Raw genomic sequence first — 15573 nt, forward strand, 5'->3', positions numbered from 1 at the left:
CCTTTTAGTAATTTGTTTTGGAAACTGTCTTGGCTTGTTGGCCTATAATTGCTTGTATTCTTGTTTAACCTTGGTTTGCTTGATTTGGTAATTGTACTTGGCTTTGGATAGCCTATAAGTACTTTGTCTCTATCTATTTTTGCTTAGTTCAATAAAATATTCACTTGTTTTGAAGAAGTTGCAAACATGACTTGCATTCTGAAAAGTCATAAAGCTTCTGTAATATACCACTTTGTTCTAGTTTATAAATTTTGCAACATGAAACAAAGCCATCATGAAACATAAAAACCAAAATTGAACACCACCTAGCAATGAAACAAAAAAGGCATATAGAAAACTTTTTCATTACATAATATGTAGTTATACACATATGGATCTTAACATATAAAAATGTACATTTCCAATGCATTCAAAAATATTTGTCATTTACATATATCATTAGTGCCTAACTAGAAGCTACTCAAGCATGCAAATATAGAACCTAACATGTTTGAGTAGCTTCATTAGTTACAAAAATTGTTAGATATTTTTCGAACAAATTATCCAATATGTTGTTGTTCACTAGATGTCATTTGTATGTGCAATATATTGTCCAATAGCTATGCAAAAAATTGTCCAAAAATATTGACTAGCTTGCCAAGTAAGACATGCTCTCCAAAAATATAATTCAAAAAGTCTCCAATATGGTGCTCTTCAAGGATTATCACTTATCATCAAGAGCTATTGAAACCAGCAAATATGCCACCAAATATAAATATATGTATAAAAAAAATAAAAAATAAAAACTTAGGAATATGCATACCCAATTTGTCTCAACAAATTGTCCAACATCATGGTCTTATCCAACCAAATGACTACAAAAGATAAATTCCTACATTTGACATTTTAACAAATTTCAATGACATATGTTTATCTTATTATTTCAAGTAAGGAGGTGTTCATTCAATATATATATTTTTTATTATTTCAAAAACCACAATCTGTTGAAAAGTACTTGAAAACTCAAACCCGAGAAATTTTAATGTTGCCTACACGGTTGAATATATTTAACAAACCAAAGATCACTTCTAAAGACTACCTAATTAGGATATAGACACATGCAAGAAAACTATTTAAATAAAATTATAATCAATTACAAACCGGTATTGCAGTCAATGTTTTGCATTACAACCATTTTTATACATTGATCATGCATTTTATTCTACAGTATCAAATGCTGATATGCCACTTAATAAATTACTCATTTAGAATAAAAAAAAATTAACTGAGAATTAAAAGAGAAAACAAACTTGATGATGCTAGATATAGAAAGAATGTATTAATTTTAGTATGGATAGCAGTAATTGGTTAGTAGGAAATTAGACGTAATAGATAATTACTAGCATCATACTTGTGTGAAATTATCCACCAACTGTGAAACTTGTTCAACATTACCATGTTCTTCAAGAGAATTAATGTTAACTGAGAAATTGGCCTATAACATGTTGCAAAGAATAATTGTCACATAAACTTAAAATAAATTTATGGACCTATTGATTCATATATTATAGTGCAATGTAGCATATCTTACTTTATTTAGGCATCCAAGTGATTGAACTTGTCTTGACTGACATGCCTTTTTTCTTTGAGATTTAGGATTTCTTGGTCATTTTAACACACCTTTCAACCTAGATTTAAATATCTAATAATAGGTTTTGTTTTAATCCCACGTATGTCTTGAAAATTTATGTCCTCATGGGATTAACATCCACTATCACCTTGTAAAACATCCCCAAAAACAACTCCATCATAGACCTCTATTTGATTCTTCATGCTAAGAGGATAACAATTTTTCCTCATTTCTTGCAAATCCTTCAATAATGTGTTAGAACATCTTTGGCATGATCATACATTATCTTAGACTCTGTTGCAAGTATGGGAATTTCACAAAATTCGTGACATAAATGAGAGTGACCCTTTCCCAATGACTCTTGAGCATTATCTTTAATATCAACACCATGTTAGTTCATGATAGAACTAACATTTGCATCTTGTGTCCATCTTTTTAATATATAATGAGTTAGAAGTATCTTAATTTTTTTTTTTTTTTTTGGTCAAGAACCTTCAAAGCATGGACACAAAAAATTCTTACAAAGCTAAACTTCATGCAACTGCATTGAATATTAGTTGTTGAGGCTTCATATTTAACTAGGTTCTCTTGAGTTTTTTTTTTTTTTTTTTTGCCTATATTTAAATTTGTATTTAGTGATAGTATCAGATTTACTAACCTTGAAAATTTTACAATCCCCCATCTTTATATATTCATCTTTAAACATTTTGAACATTTTTGGGGTGTACAACTTTATAGCATGTCTCAACATCTTTACATCAATTTGTAAAATTGGTGTTGTTTGCCTCATTTTAAACTTAACTTATAGTTCTTGACATTAACTATTAAACAAGACTCGAGACTAATATCCCCAAAAAAGGCAAAAGATTATATTTTGATTTCAAGTATTTCTTCAACACATTGTTCGTTGACTCACTACGTTGGACGCTTTTCATATCAACAATAAACATATGTCGATCATATACCAAGGTATTTAATTTCATACCGTATTGGCCGATACAGCCGAAATTTTCCGTTTCGGTGGCTAAACCGGTACCGAAACATAGTAATTTCGTGCTAGTTTAAATACTGGCTATACCGGCATTGTTTTGGCCTTACCGCGATACATACTGGATTTTGGCCAGATAATGATTACTGGGCCGAAATTGAAATTACACCGAACGACCCAAAAATGCCATCGCAATAACTATCTCTCTCCTCCTCGCATCGAATATGGCCTTCCTTGTCTATTTTTCCTCCTTAAGCCATCATTTTATGAGCTTCACGTTGGCAAAGATGATGCTTAATGGGGTTGCCAAGCAGAGAGAGAGAGAGAGAGAGAGCTAAAAACAAGTGAAATGAAGATAAATAATGTTGATTGATGAAGTAAGATTTGATAAGTCAGTTAATACCGTATATGTAGCAGAAAAATTTGTTGGAACTTGTGAACATTTGAAAAAAGAAAACGTTGGAACTTGTAAAAATTGAAAAAAGCAATCAATCTTTGGTTTTACCAACAACTTTCCCCTACCCCACTTCACTTTTTCTTTTTCTTTTTAAAACTTTTAACATTTTTTTTATGGTCGTAATTGAGCTGAGACTCTAAGTTTTTGAATAAAAAATGGGGTTTGGCATATTGAAATAGGTATGAAATTTGCATTTGTAAGAATTTGTATGGGTTTTTATCAAATAATTAAATTTACAAACATGTAATTAATATATACTATTAATATACAAATATATTTTTTTAAGTAGTGGTAATCCCGAAATTCACATTTATTGTTATATATATATATATATATATATATATATATATATATATATATTAAATATATAAAATAGCAGTAAACCCAAAACAGTACACCAATATTGACCGGTACCTAAAATATATCGTACCGGTGGCCAAACCGATACAGCCTCCGGTACGGTATTGACTTCCTTGTCATATACCATGGCCCATTTTTCTTTTAAATCAAATATCCCACACAACCATTTATTATTAGTAAGATTATCTTTCTTAAGCATATTATTCCATACAACTGGGCATTCATCTTCATCTTCATAATCATCCATACAATTACTCAAATCATTTACAAAGTGCTTTGATGAATGAAATACATGACTTAGTTTCTTAATAGCATTTTGATAAATATGCCATACACATAAACGATTATTCGATTCAACAAATACTTTTGCTATTGCTTCATCTTCATCTTCATAATCATCCATACAATTACTCAAATCATTTAGAAAGTGCTTTGATGAATGAAATACATTACTTAGTTTCTTAATAGCATTTGGATCAATATGCCATACACATAAACGATGATTCAATTCAACAAATACTTCTGCTATTGCTTTAGCCATTACAGTAGACTAATCTGTAAGTATTGTTTTTGGCTGCTTCCCTGACATTGCACTCAAAAAAGCTTTACACAACCACTTAAATGACTCTATGGTTTCATCGTAAAGTAAAGCTGCACCAAAGATGATTGTTTGTTTGTGATGACCCCAATGAATGGAGCAAAAGGTCGATTATATTGATTTGTCCTATAAGTTGCATCAAAACACATAATATCTCCAAAGTGGCCATAATCAACTATTGATCTAGCATAAGCCCAAAATATGTTCAATATTAGACCATCATCATCAACTTGTACTGAATAAAAGTAAGATGGATCTTCTAATTGCATATTATGAAAGTATTCCATCACAACACGATCATCTCCTTTCTTCAAAGCTTTTCTTGTCTCACAATGTACATGATTTTTATAGTCATAATCCAAAAAACCAAGATTTTCATGACCACCAACTTGCATGCTCAATAAATCTATAGTTTGTTTTATTGATATTCCAAACTTCTCTACATCATTTGCAATAGCTTTTTGAGTAGGTGCAATTTTTCTTTTTGATCTTAATATATGTTTCATTAGTGAAGGAGCAAACCCATGATTATATTGTTAATGAAAAGAAATAACTTCTAACATACCATCTTTTTGAAGTTGACATGTCATTTATGCTAAACAATCTACTTGTGAGATTAGGCAATGAACCCTGGCGTTTGTCAACACTCGTTCACCCTTTTTTGGGAAACAAAAAATTCTTCTTATGACTTGTCTTATATTTCCTCTCTTTATAAATTATTTCCATACACTGAAGCCGATTTGGTGAACATAATCTTTGTAAAATTCATATGCACTATCATCATAATCAAATTTCATGCCAATTTTTGGAGTGTCTATTGCAATGTTTGATTTTTTTGGGCTTCTATGAGTAGGTTCTACTTGAGCCTTCTTTTGAATCCCAAAAAAAAAGTAAGCATTTTAGGAAAATTAATTTGCATATAACCAAAAAAAAAAAAAAAAAAGACACATGTAAACCAACTTAGAAAAAAGCCAACAAGCTACCTAACATACCCATTTAGCCAATACAAACCAATTAAGCAGAGGAAAAGGCTATAGATACACAGTAAAGCCTAAAGAGGCACACCCAGTTGTAGACACCACATTTTGTACCCCTTACAACTCGAACCCCAATTCCTCAATGATGTTGAAACTCTAAAGCCCAAGGCTAGTTTAAGGTCTAATCAAATTGAAATTAACTTAAGGAAAATGTTTTAGGAAAAATATAACTCTTTTTAGGAATAAAATAAGCTATTTTTGGAAAATAAAAACTAAGGAAAACCTAGGGCATGCGTACACATACACACGTATGTGCACGCATGCTCAACCTCTACATACACATGCTTCACGCGTACGCATACATAGAAAATTAATTTTGGAACAAATCTCACATCGTCTGGGAGCTGTTCCAAACCTCTATTTTCTCACTATATAAAGCCATGCATGGTAGCTTTAAAAAACACACAGAAAATCCTAAAGGAAAACACAAGATTCACTAGAAATAATGAATCAAAGAGGAAGTTTTTCACAAACATTCTCAAGTCAATATTTTTCTGATTAAGGCCTTTTCTATCCTTAGTCTTCAAATTTCAAGCTTACTAATCACTTTTGCATTTGATTGTGAATAGATTGACTAAGAATAATGATCAAAATCAAGCTAAGAAGTTGTGTTTTAAGGTATATGTTCTAAGTCCTTTTCTTTTTCTTTTCTTTCTTTAATCTTTCTATTTTCCTTGTTTTCTTGTTTATTTGTGTTTAACATGCTTGTTTAGTTTAGGATTTCCTTGCTTTATCATTTTATGTATGATAGGTTGTTAGTTTAAGCATTCTATTATATTTTGTGTTCTTGTGCTTTTGGGGTTAGGGTTAGAGTGTGTATGTGTACACATGCTTTTTGCATGCGCATGCATTCCCGAAGTACGTGTACACATACAACTGGGCTGCGTACGTAAGCCCTATGTATGTGCACACAAACTCGTGCCCAAAAACCCTAATTTGAACCCTTATGCTTGTGTCTATTTATCTTATTTGTTTAAATATGCCCCTATTCTAGTTTGTTCTCACATGTATATGTCTTTGTTTCTTTGTTTACTTGTTGTTTGTTCTTCATATGTTAGATTAGGGTTTCTTTTCAATTCTTTCTTTGTTTTCCCATGAACATGCTTATGAATAATCATGCATTGATGCATAGGATGGATACGATGTATATTAGATTTGCAATCTAGATTAGCTATGAATATTTGAACATGTTGTTTTGATCTTACCATGCCTATGTTTCTGCCTTGATTTGATATATACATGTTTCTGCCTTGGGTGTAATCTAATGCTATGTGTGATAGATGTATATTAGGATATTGTATGAGATGAAAGATAGATGTATGCTAGGCTTGAGATGTGATATGTAATGCAATGCCATGATAGATGTATGTTAATATTTGGGATGAAATGCCATGTTTGTTTGCTAGATGCATGTTAGTGTGTGCGTGAGTCTAGAATGATGAATGTTGAACATGCCTTTAATGAAATTAAGATGTAAGACACAATGAGTGAAAGTTGACTCATGGGTCGGGCGGTCTTGGTTGTTTAACACCTTCCTAAGCCGTACCTAAACTCCGAACCCATACTCTAGTAGTAAGATCAATTCTTCCACGTAAAGGCGCTATACATATGGTTGCTAAACCTAATTTAGGTGGCAAGTCCATTTCTTTTCTCCATCCCGGTCCATTCGGCCAAGGCATATTCCCCTCCCATTACACCCATACTAGTAGATGACAGGAAAAGAAAAGGTATCAAATCATAACCAATTTAATAGCATAGGCTACCCAACTAAACCAAGAAACTAAAAGGGAAATCAAAACAAAGCTACAACTTCCATTTCCTCCACATCTAATTGCTTTACAACTTCAGTTTCCTCGGAAATGGCTTTCTTTACATTTATCCATTTTGCATGAATTAAAGGGTTATCAAGAGTGTTTAGGAGTCTGAAATCACAACAGAAGTTCAAAAGCTTTACTAACATGATTAAAATTGCAAAATAATGTGACTGATAAATATCAAAGTTCATTTGTTGATATGGTTTTCTTTTCTATCAACCCCACATAAATTTTACTCAAAATTTGACAATGATGGTTGGGAAGAAATTATCATGTCCCATCTAAAAAATTTTAATTACCTAGCACATTAAGTAAAGGAAACAAATACTTCAACAAAGATGCAAAACTAACATTTTCATATTGTTAACATAACTCCAAATATTAAAGAAAGCCCCAAATCTAAGTTGAAATCAGTACCTGTTTTAGTAAGTAAATACTTTTGTTTTCTAAATACCCAATTACAAAAAAGAACAAAATGTAGGTACACTTGGTTCAATGTTGTACCTTATAATGTTCTTCAATTAAATTTAACTATGTACTTGCCCCCAAATAGTTGAATTTAATTAGTGAACCTAAGTAAAACTACAACTAAGTTTTTTCAACCAAAAGAAAAAGCCTCAATTTTTCCTTCTACTGTTACAAATATTTCCAATCCAAACAAATAAAACCTTTTTTTTTTTTTTTTAAATCCACAAGAATCAAGAAAAAAACCCAAGAGCGAATGCAAACTAGCTTAATTTGATCTAGTTGATTTATTTGTCAAGTCAAAATCAGTTCACAAAAAATGTTTGTAAATTAAGGAATATATAAATGATCTTTTCTCTTGTACTCATCTAATTAAATATTGACCACCAATAAAATCATTTAAACTTCTTAGGTTACATTTTCAGTTACAATTTACTCAAAAATAGTTTTCACCATGATCAAAGTTTCAATAAAATAACCCAAATACTACCAGTAATCACTAACAACAAAAACTAATGGAAAATTAAATAGAGATAGTACAACATATAATTTTTAGACACAATTCCACCAGAACTTGAAGCTACAAAACTCAACTAAGATCGAGCAAGCTCCAATATTCAAACTTTGAAAATCAATCACAAACAATGAACAACAATAGAAATAACAAACCAATGCATAAAAATCTCAAATATGCTAATGGAAAAAAAACCTTGAAAAAGGTTGAGCAGTCATCTATGTTTTCGTCATAGAGATTACTACAAAAGGAATTAGCTTTGTCTTCATCACAGAGATAACCACCATAAGAATCATCTTTGTCTTCATCATAGAGATAACCATGAAAATAATCATCTTCATCACTGAGATTGCCACAAAAAGAAAAGTTTGGAGGGGTGGTTCTCGGTGGCAACAAGTTGGGTGGGGGATGGGAATGGCAGAGAGAGAAAAAAAGGAAGGGAGTGGGAATGGCAGAATGAGAAAGGTTTGGAGGGAGTGGCACCAAGTGAGAGGGAAGGGATTGGATGTGTGGAATGGTGAAGAGTGATGGACGGGAGGGACTATCAAAAACAATGGACAAATCGGGGGGGACAGATGGAGGGAGCATTGGTTGAGGGCGGCTAAGATCAACTAAAGAGAGAAAGGGAAAAGAACAAAAGAGAGAAATAGAGAAGGGATTTGAGCTGTATAAGGCTGAAGGAAGGAGACAAACTGTGAGAGAAGGAAAGAAGGGAAAGTGGAATGACCTTATGAGGTACTGTACCAACCAAATCTAAATGGGCTTATAAGACCCATGAAACTAAAGGGCCCATTTCTTCAAATGGGTCCATAAAACTAAGTTGGACTTTTGTTCTGCAATAAACACAACTAAATGACCCCTAAATTTTTAATTTTAATTTTTTTATACAAGATAGAATTTCTACTTTAGTTTAATTTGAGTGTATATGTGTGTGAATCTCCCTCTTGGAAACTTGAACCCTGGCCCTTGTCCCCCACACCTTACAAGCACTTATACTTGTGGAGTGACCACAGCACCAAGGGTGCACGGTGGTGACCTCCAAATCTAAATGGGCTATGAAACCCACAAACATGTAGGATTTTTCGTTCCACCAATTTTTTTTTTTTAATGTAGGATTTTTTGTAAGCTACAGCTTGGTTTTTTTTTTTTGGGGGGGGGGGGGGGGGGGGGAATAGAAATTGGTGAAGATGGAAAAGTGGGAGATAAAAATATATATATTTAAGTTTTCCCTCATACGTCTTTGGTTGGGGTGGAAAAGTGGGGGAGTGAAAAATTCTTTTGTTTGGTTGAAAATAAAAATATGAGAGAGAGAGAGAAATAGTGTTTGTATAAATTAACTTTCATGTCCCTATTACAAAAAGAGAATTAAAAGTCTAATACCACAAAAACAGAAACTTGATTTGCAAAATTCAACATCCAACCTCAAAAACAAAAACAAGAATAACACATTGATTATAAGAATTAACTTCTTTAATTCAAAAATATGATTACATCACTAATAAACCTCTGAAAATTAAACCAAATTTTTGTAGAGAAAATGTGAGAGAGAGAGAGCAATCAAATGAAAAAGAAATCAAAGAGAATAAGAGAGGAAGAGCCTAAATACTCTAAAATCTTAGAAGTTTGAATGAAATAGAGAGGGTTTTTGTTTTCCAGTCTTGTTTCAAAGGATGTATTTGCAAAATCAAAATTTTAGAGCAAAACCGTGTGGCCTTGAGCCCACCCTATTTTCCAGCACTTATTTCAATGGTGAGAAACTTATTTCAAGAATTGTGTTAACTAATTTCAAAGGTCTTTAATAAGTCTAGTAATAATCACCCAAGCGTGCCACATTAGTGTTTGTTTGGACAAACTTTAGTGAACCCTTGAAAAAAGGGTCGAAACAAGTTAAGTTTATTGTAGTGCCACTAAGCAAATCCTTATTGAAGTACATAGCTAACAGACTAATTAACTAACCATTCCTATCGAAGTAAAATATATAACTGGATAGCATGACAAGAATTATCTTCCTTCAATTAACGGTATCCTTACATATTATAGAATCTGTTAGGGTCATATTTTATATGCAATTTGCTAATCCTTTGCCAAAACGCACTTTATTTGTAATTTGGGTAGATCTAAGCTGAGTTTGATACACAACAAATGGTTGTATTAAAGACATGAAGATTGATCCAAGAAACAAATGAAGAAAAGCTATTTTACTGAGGCTTGACAGATGGCACCTATCGAGATTTACTGGGCAAGCTCGACACCAGCTCTATCTATCAAGCTTTACGAATTTAGAATTTTCAGATCTGAATTTTGGCTCATGTTGATGTATTTGTTTAGGGTTTCTTTTCTCATAACCCTAGACATATATAAGGCTTATTTTAAAAGCTGTCACACATAAAAAATAAAGACCAAGAGCTTTATTTTCTCTGTGAGAAGACACTGCGTTTATATGCCATAGGGTTTTGTAATTAAGTGCTTCCTAATCTTCATTGTTGATGAAGTGAAGAATTTTGCAGCCAACAACATCCATTCAAGTTGCTGGAGTTAGTCACATACTGGGATCCATGCGAAGAGTTAGTCACAAATTGGAGATTTATACATTAAGGGAAAGAAGATTACTATAAGATCAAGTCCAATTGAGTATTGGAGTAAGGATTTAACTGTAGGTTGGTATTTTAGGATAGGCAAGGGTAGTAATAAGATTTCTTATACTTGTAATAGCTTGATTATTTATTAGTGAATTCCTAGGAGTGGTGATCTTAAAATCTCTTGGTGGAGTTTTTGTCTTGCGAGAGGTTTTCCCCATTTGTCAACAAATCATTGTGTCAATTTAATTTCCGCTACATTTTGTTTAATTGGTGATTTGTTGGTGCCTCCACGATTTCTATGCAATTTAACTTAATTAATCAATTTGGATAATTAAATTAATTAACTGGGGTCAAGCTATTTTAACCCAACAAGTGCTATCAGAGCGGGCACACTCTGATTAGGTTTTAATCTTTGTTTTGTGATCCATTGACCCATGTTGTCATGGATTCAAATTGCATGAATAGGTCTTTATCTTCAAATATTTCATGTGATTCTAACATCTACATGCTTAAGATTCTCAGGACCTTAAGATTAATCTTGATGTTTGTCAAAAACGGTTTGTCTGTGGGCAAACTAATGAAATTAGTTCATAAGAAGGAACAATGGTTTTCTGAAAAGTGCAAAAGAAGACTAGATTGTCTCAAACTATGTACACACAAAGGTGTAGAAATTAGAAAGATCAAGGCAAGGATAAAGATGCTTGGTAAACAAATCAAAGAGAAGACCATGCCTTATGATTTGACAAATAAGCATGACATATGTTTTATGATGCACTCTGGCCTAAAAGTGGACACATGTTTGTGGTACCTTGACAATGGCTACTCAATACACATGATCGGAGACCGCACCCTCTTCAAAACGTTTGAGCCCAAGAAAGGTGGTAGTGTCAGTTTTAAAAAGGAAAGAACTTTAGATTGATTGTTATAAAGTTTACAATAAAAGTCTTGCTCTCTCTCTCTCTCTCTACATATATATATATATATATATATATATATTCTCTTTTTATAGCTAATTAAGAATCTTGTAACTATGTTATGATATTTTTAATAAAAACATCTAGGATTCAAATTCTCATTTCCTTAATGCAACTACCAAATTATCAAAAAATGAATTCCTTTTATGGATAATTATTGAGTTCAAGAAAGAACTTTGGATGGCCTTCTTAGTGTGTATAGAAGAACTTATTTTTACGGGTGTATTTAATTAAAATTTTTAAGCCTAATAACATTTTTAAAAGATAATATATTAAAAATGTACATCTGTTAAAAATAAAAATAAAAATAAATACATCCAAAAGAAACCTTAACCCTGGTTGGACAAAGTAGGATCCTGTGAAAGGAATGGAGATGAGGTTGAATTTACTTGCATAGTAAGGAGCTGGGGCCCGATATTAATTTGGAGTATATTGACAATGATGTTTTCCAATTCTAAAACTAGTTTATTTTATTATTATTTAAATGTACTGCCTTTCTACCAAATAGACCAGATTATTTGGAGTCTGTCTTCACCTCTTGAACATTTGGAATTTAAATTAAAATGTTACCTAAAAGGAATGGTACGGCAGCAGCTAATTAGACGGTGAAAAGGTTTCTGGCCAATATCATAGGAAACATATCCCAAAAGGTATTAATCGTCAAGCTAATTATTATTTTAAGGCTTTTGTTAATAGTGCATCAGAATATTTTAATGGGTCTCACTGCATTATAAAATTACAAAAACAAATAAATAAATATTTTTTTAATGGACAAAACTTAGGTGCAGTACTTATGTATTGATTCTTAAGTTTTCTTCTTAAGATTAGTCATGTGGCTATATTTAGCTAAAAATACACTTTCATCTCATAAAAGAAAAACAACTTTAATTAGCAGACTCTTAAGATAAAAATCTAAGGAACTTCACCTAAGTACTGTACCTAAATTTTTTCTTTCTTTAATAGACTTTTGCATGTGCTTATTTTCCAAGTTAAAAAATTATACCCTAAATTTTAGAGTTTAAAGGATACTTCCAATCTAGAAGAAGTTGAGATATATGTAATGAATCATATTATTGTTGATTGTTGAGGATCCGGATCCAACCCCAAACAAAAATCCTTCCCCAACTACTATTATTTTCCTCAAAAAAAAAAATAATAATAAAAAACTTACTACTACTTATATAAAAAATATGTATAATGTTGATTGTTATCTCCCATATCATTGCTTTAAGCCTACGTCAGAGAAGTCTTGCCCTATATTATTAAAAAGGCGAAAATGCACTTTTGGTCCCTACATTTTGGGCTGATTCTCGATTTGGTTCCTAAATTGATTTCACTCCTAGGTCAGTTCTTGATTTTAGAAAATCGTTTTTATTTTGGCCCCTACTGTCAACCCAATTACAGAAAATGCATACATGGCAAACGGAATACACTGTTTGCTGAGGTAACTAATAAAATAATAATAATAAATTATATTTAGCATTTTTTAAATGCCATATCAGTATTTAAATTAATAAAAAAAGCCAACTCATAAAATTTTAAAAAAAGTAAATTAAATTAAAAAAAAAACCTTAAATCAAATTTAAACTAAAATCATTCCTTAAAAAATCAAAAATCATTATCTTTTTAATTCTTTTTAATTTTTCTTTTAACCTCATTAGCTTAAAAAAAAATCCCACACTGAATGACTAATCTCAAATTCTCTCTCTCTTCACGCTCAATGGATAGAATCTCTCACTCTCCATTGTCCATGGCCGGAGCTCACTCACCACGCGTCGGAGCTCACAAGTAGACCAATGGCGAGCAGATAGCTTCTTCTCTTTCTCTCTTTCTACAAAAATCTGGTCTGAAGCTCTCTCTCTCTTCAGCTTTTCCTCAGATCAAGATCTCTCTCTTTCGGCTTTCTCTTTGGGATTAGGGTCTGATTTGGGTTTAGAAAGAGATGGGCCGAGATCAGTGGTAGTTGATGTTGATACAAAGGAACCCCCACAAGAGGAGACTGAGACAACGACGGAGGATGTTGAATCTGAATCGGAATCGGAGTCGAAGTCGGCTTCTTAACCGTCACATTAGATCCGATCAAAAAGTCAAGATGATCGAAGAAAATCCATGACGAAGTCAAGGTTCCATTAGAGGAACGGAGATTCCCGCGGTCAAGCTCCATGTAACGGCGGCCCTAGGCATCGATGAGAGTCGACGTGGCGTCCTTGCTCCAACAATCTTCGCGGACAGGTATCAGATGCGAGGATTGCAGAGTAGCAGCAATAGGCGCAGTTAAAGCTAGGGTTGGAAGCGGAGGAGTCGTTGATGGCATCAAAGTGTCTGTTAAGTCACCCATGGTGGAGTTGGCGGCGAGATATGGATGAATCTATGTTGGTGGTGGTGGTGGTGGTGTGTATGGGGTTTTTGTGGTATTAAGGAGAAAAAGGAGAAAAGAGAAGAAGGAGAGATAAGTGTTGATGCAGTGATGAGGTGCGATTAGTGTTTGGTTTGAAAGAAAATCTTGATTTTCTGGGGAAAATGTTGATAATTTTCTGGGTTTGTGTGTGTTTGTTTCATAAGAAAATTTCTGGTTTTGGGTGGAAAGAAAATGTTATGATGAAAATCTAAGGCATCGGCTTTTTAGATGTGAATTTTTTCAATGTTTGGTGAAATTTTCTAGGAAAGATGTTGAATGCCTAGGAATTTTGTGTTCTTGAGTTCTTGTGATCTGGGATCATGTTCTTGAGTTCTTGTGTATTCACGTTCAAATCTGAAACTATTTATTTTTATATTTTTAATTTTGTTTTTATGTTTTTATAATTTTTTTTCAAATTGATATATTAATTTTTTAAAATTAGACGATGACATGGCATGCTGATGTGGCTTTTTAATTTTATTTTATTAGCCACGTCGACATCTAATATGCCAACATTACATTTCGTTTGCCACGTATGCATTTTCTGTTATTGGGTTGACGGCAAGGACCAAAATAAAAATGATTTTCTGAAAGTAGGGATTGACCTAGGAGTGAAATCAATTTAGGGACCAAATCAAGAATCAGCCCAAAATGTAGGGACCAAATCAAGAATCAGCCCAAAATGTAGGGACCAAAAGTGCATTTTCACCTATTAAAAACCCTAAAACTAATATAACCTTGCCCTATATTATAAAAAGCCCTAAAACTAAAATAACCTTTAATTTGTGTGCATGCCTTGCATGTATAATTAGTATTACAACTTTGCAGCGACATCACTGAAGTCTTTGCCCCCACAGTTTAAAAATAAAAATAAAAATAAAACCCCCCAAAAAATTAATATAACCTAGTCTTCTTTGTAGCGTCACTCATGACTCATATATATGTCTTTGCACCCTATCAAAGAAAGCCCTAATATTATAACCCAGTCTTTCACCTTTCTATTCTATCATCGATTCATTAATGTATGTTTGTTTTATGCCAATTTTGTAGCGCCAGCTTAAGGCCACGTCACTTGTAAGGTTGAATTTAATCAACCATCTTGTTGGCTTTATTCTGTGCCAAATTTGCTTGTATTTCGGCAATTAGTAACCCTGTATTTAGGTGGGTTTGTTGTAAGGGTAGAGAGTGAGATAGAGTGTTGAATGCTCAAGAGTGTGCAAGAAAACAGAGTCTCGCGGTTGGGTCTCGCAGGTGACTCGCGGCTGCAAGCCGCCAAAAGCAACACACGTGCCAAGCATGCCAGAAGTTGAAGCGTCATGCTAGCTAGAGCACTACAGGACAAAATAGGACAACTGGCCGTTCTGTTGTCTCGCGGTTGGATCTCGCGACTCAGTCAAGTCACGAGACCAAGCTGCGAGCCAGCCTTGTTTTGGAAAACCTGACGTTTCACATTCCATTCTCACCCTAGTATAAATACCCCTTATACCCACGAAAGAATGAGAGCATCTAAAGAGAATTTTGAGAGAGAAACCCTAGAGTAAAACAAGATTGATTCATCCATAATCTTTACATAAGAGACTCTTCAAATTCCTCAACTCTCTTCCTCTCCATTGTTAAATCCTTGAGAGGCATTTTACCAAAACCTTTTCTCACCATATCCATTACTATGAGATAGCTGTTTGGTGTTCTGGGAAGCAGTTAGGAATGAACCAATTTACATTAGTTGATACTATGATCAAGTAGCAGAATCCAGGAAGTTAGAAAAGAAATAAGTTCGACG

This window comes from Quercus robur, chromosome 5, assembly GCF_932294415.1.
Source record: "Quercus robur chromosome 5, dhQueRobu3.1, whole genome shotgun sequence".
Lineage (NCBI taxonomy): Eukaryota > Viridiplantae > Streptophyta > Magnoliopsida > Fagales > Fagaceae > Quercus > Quercus robur.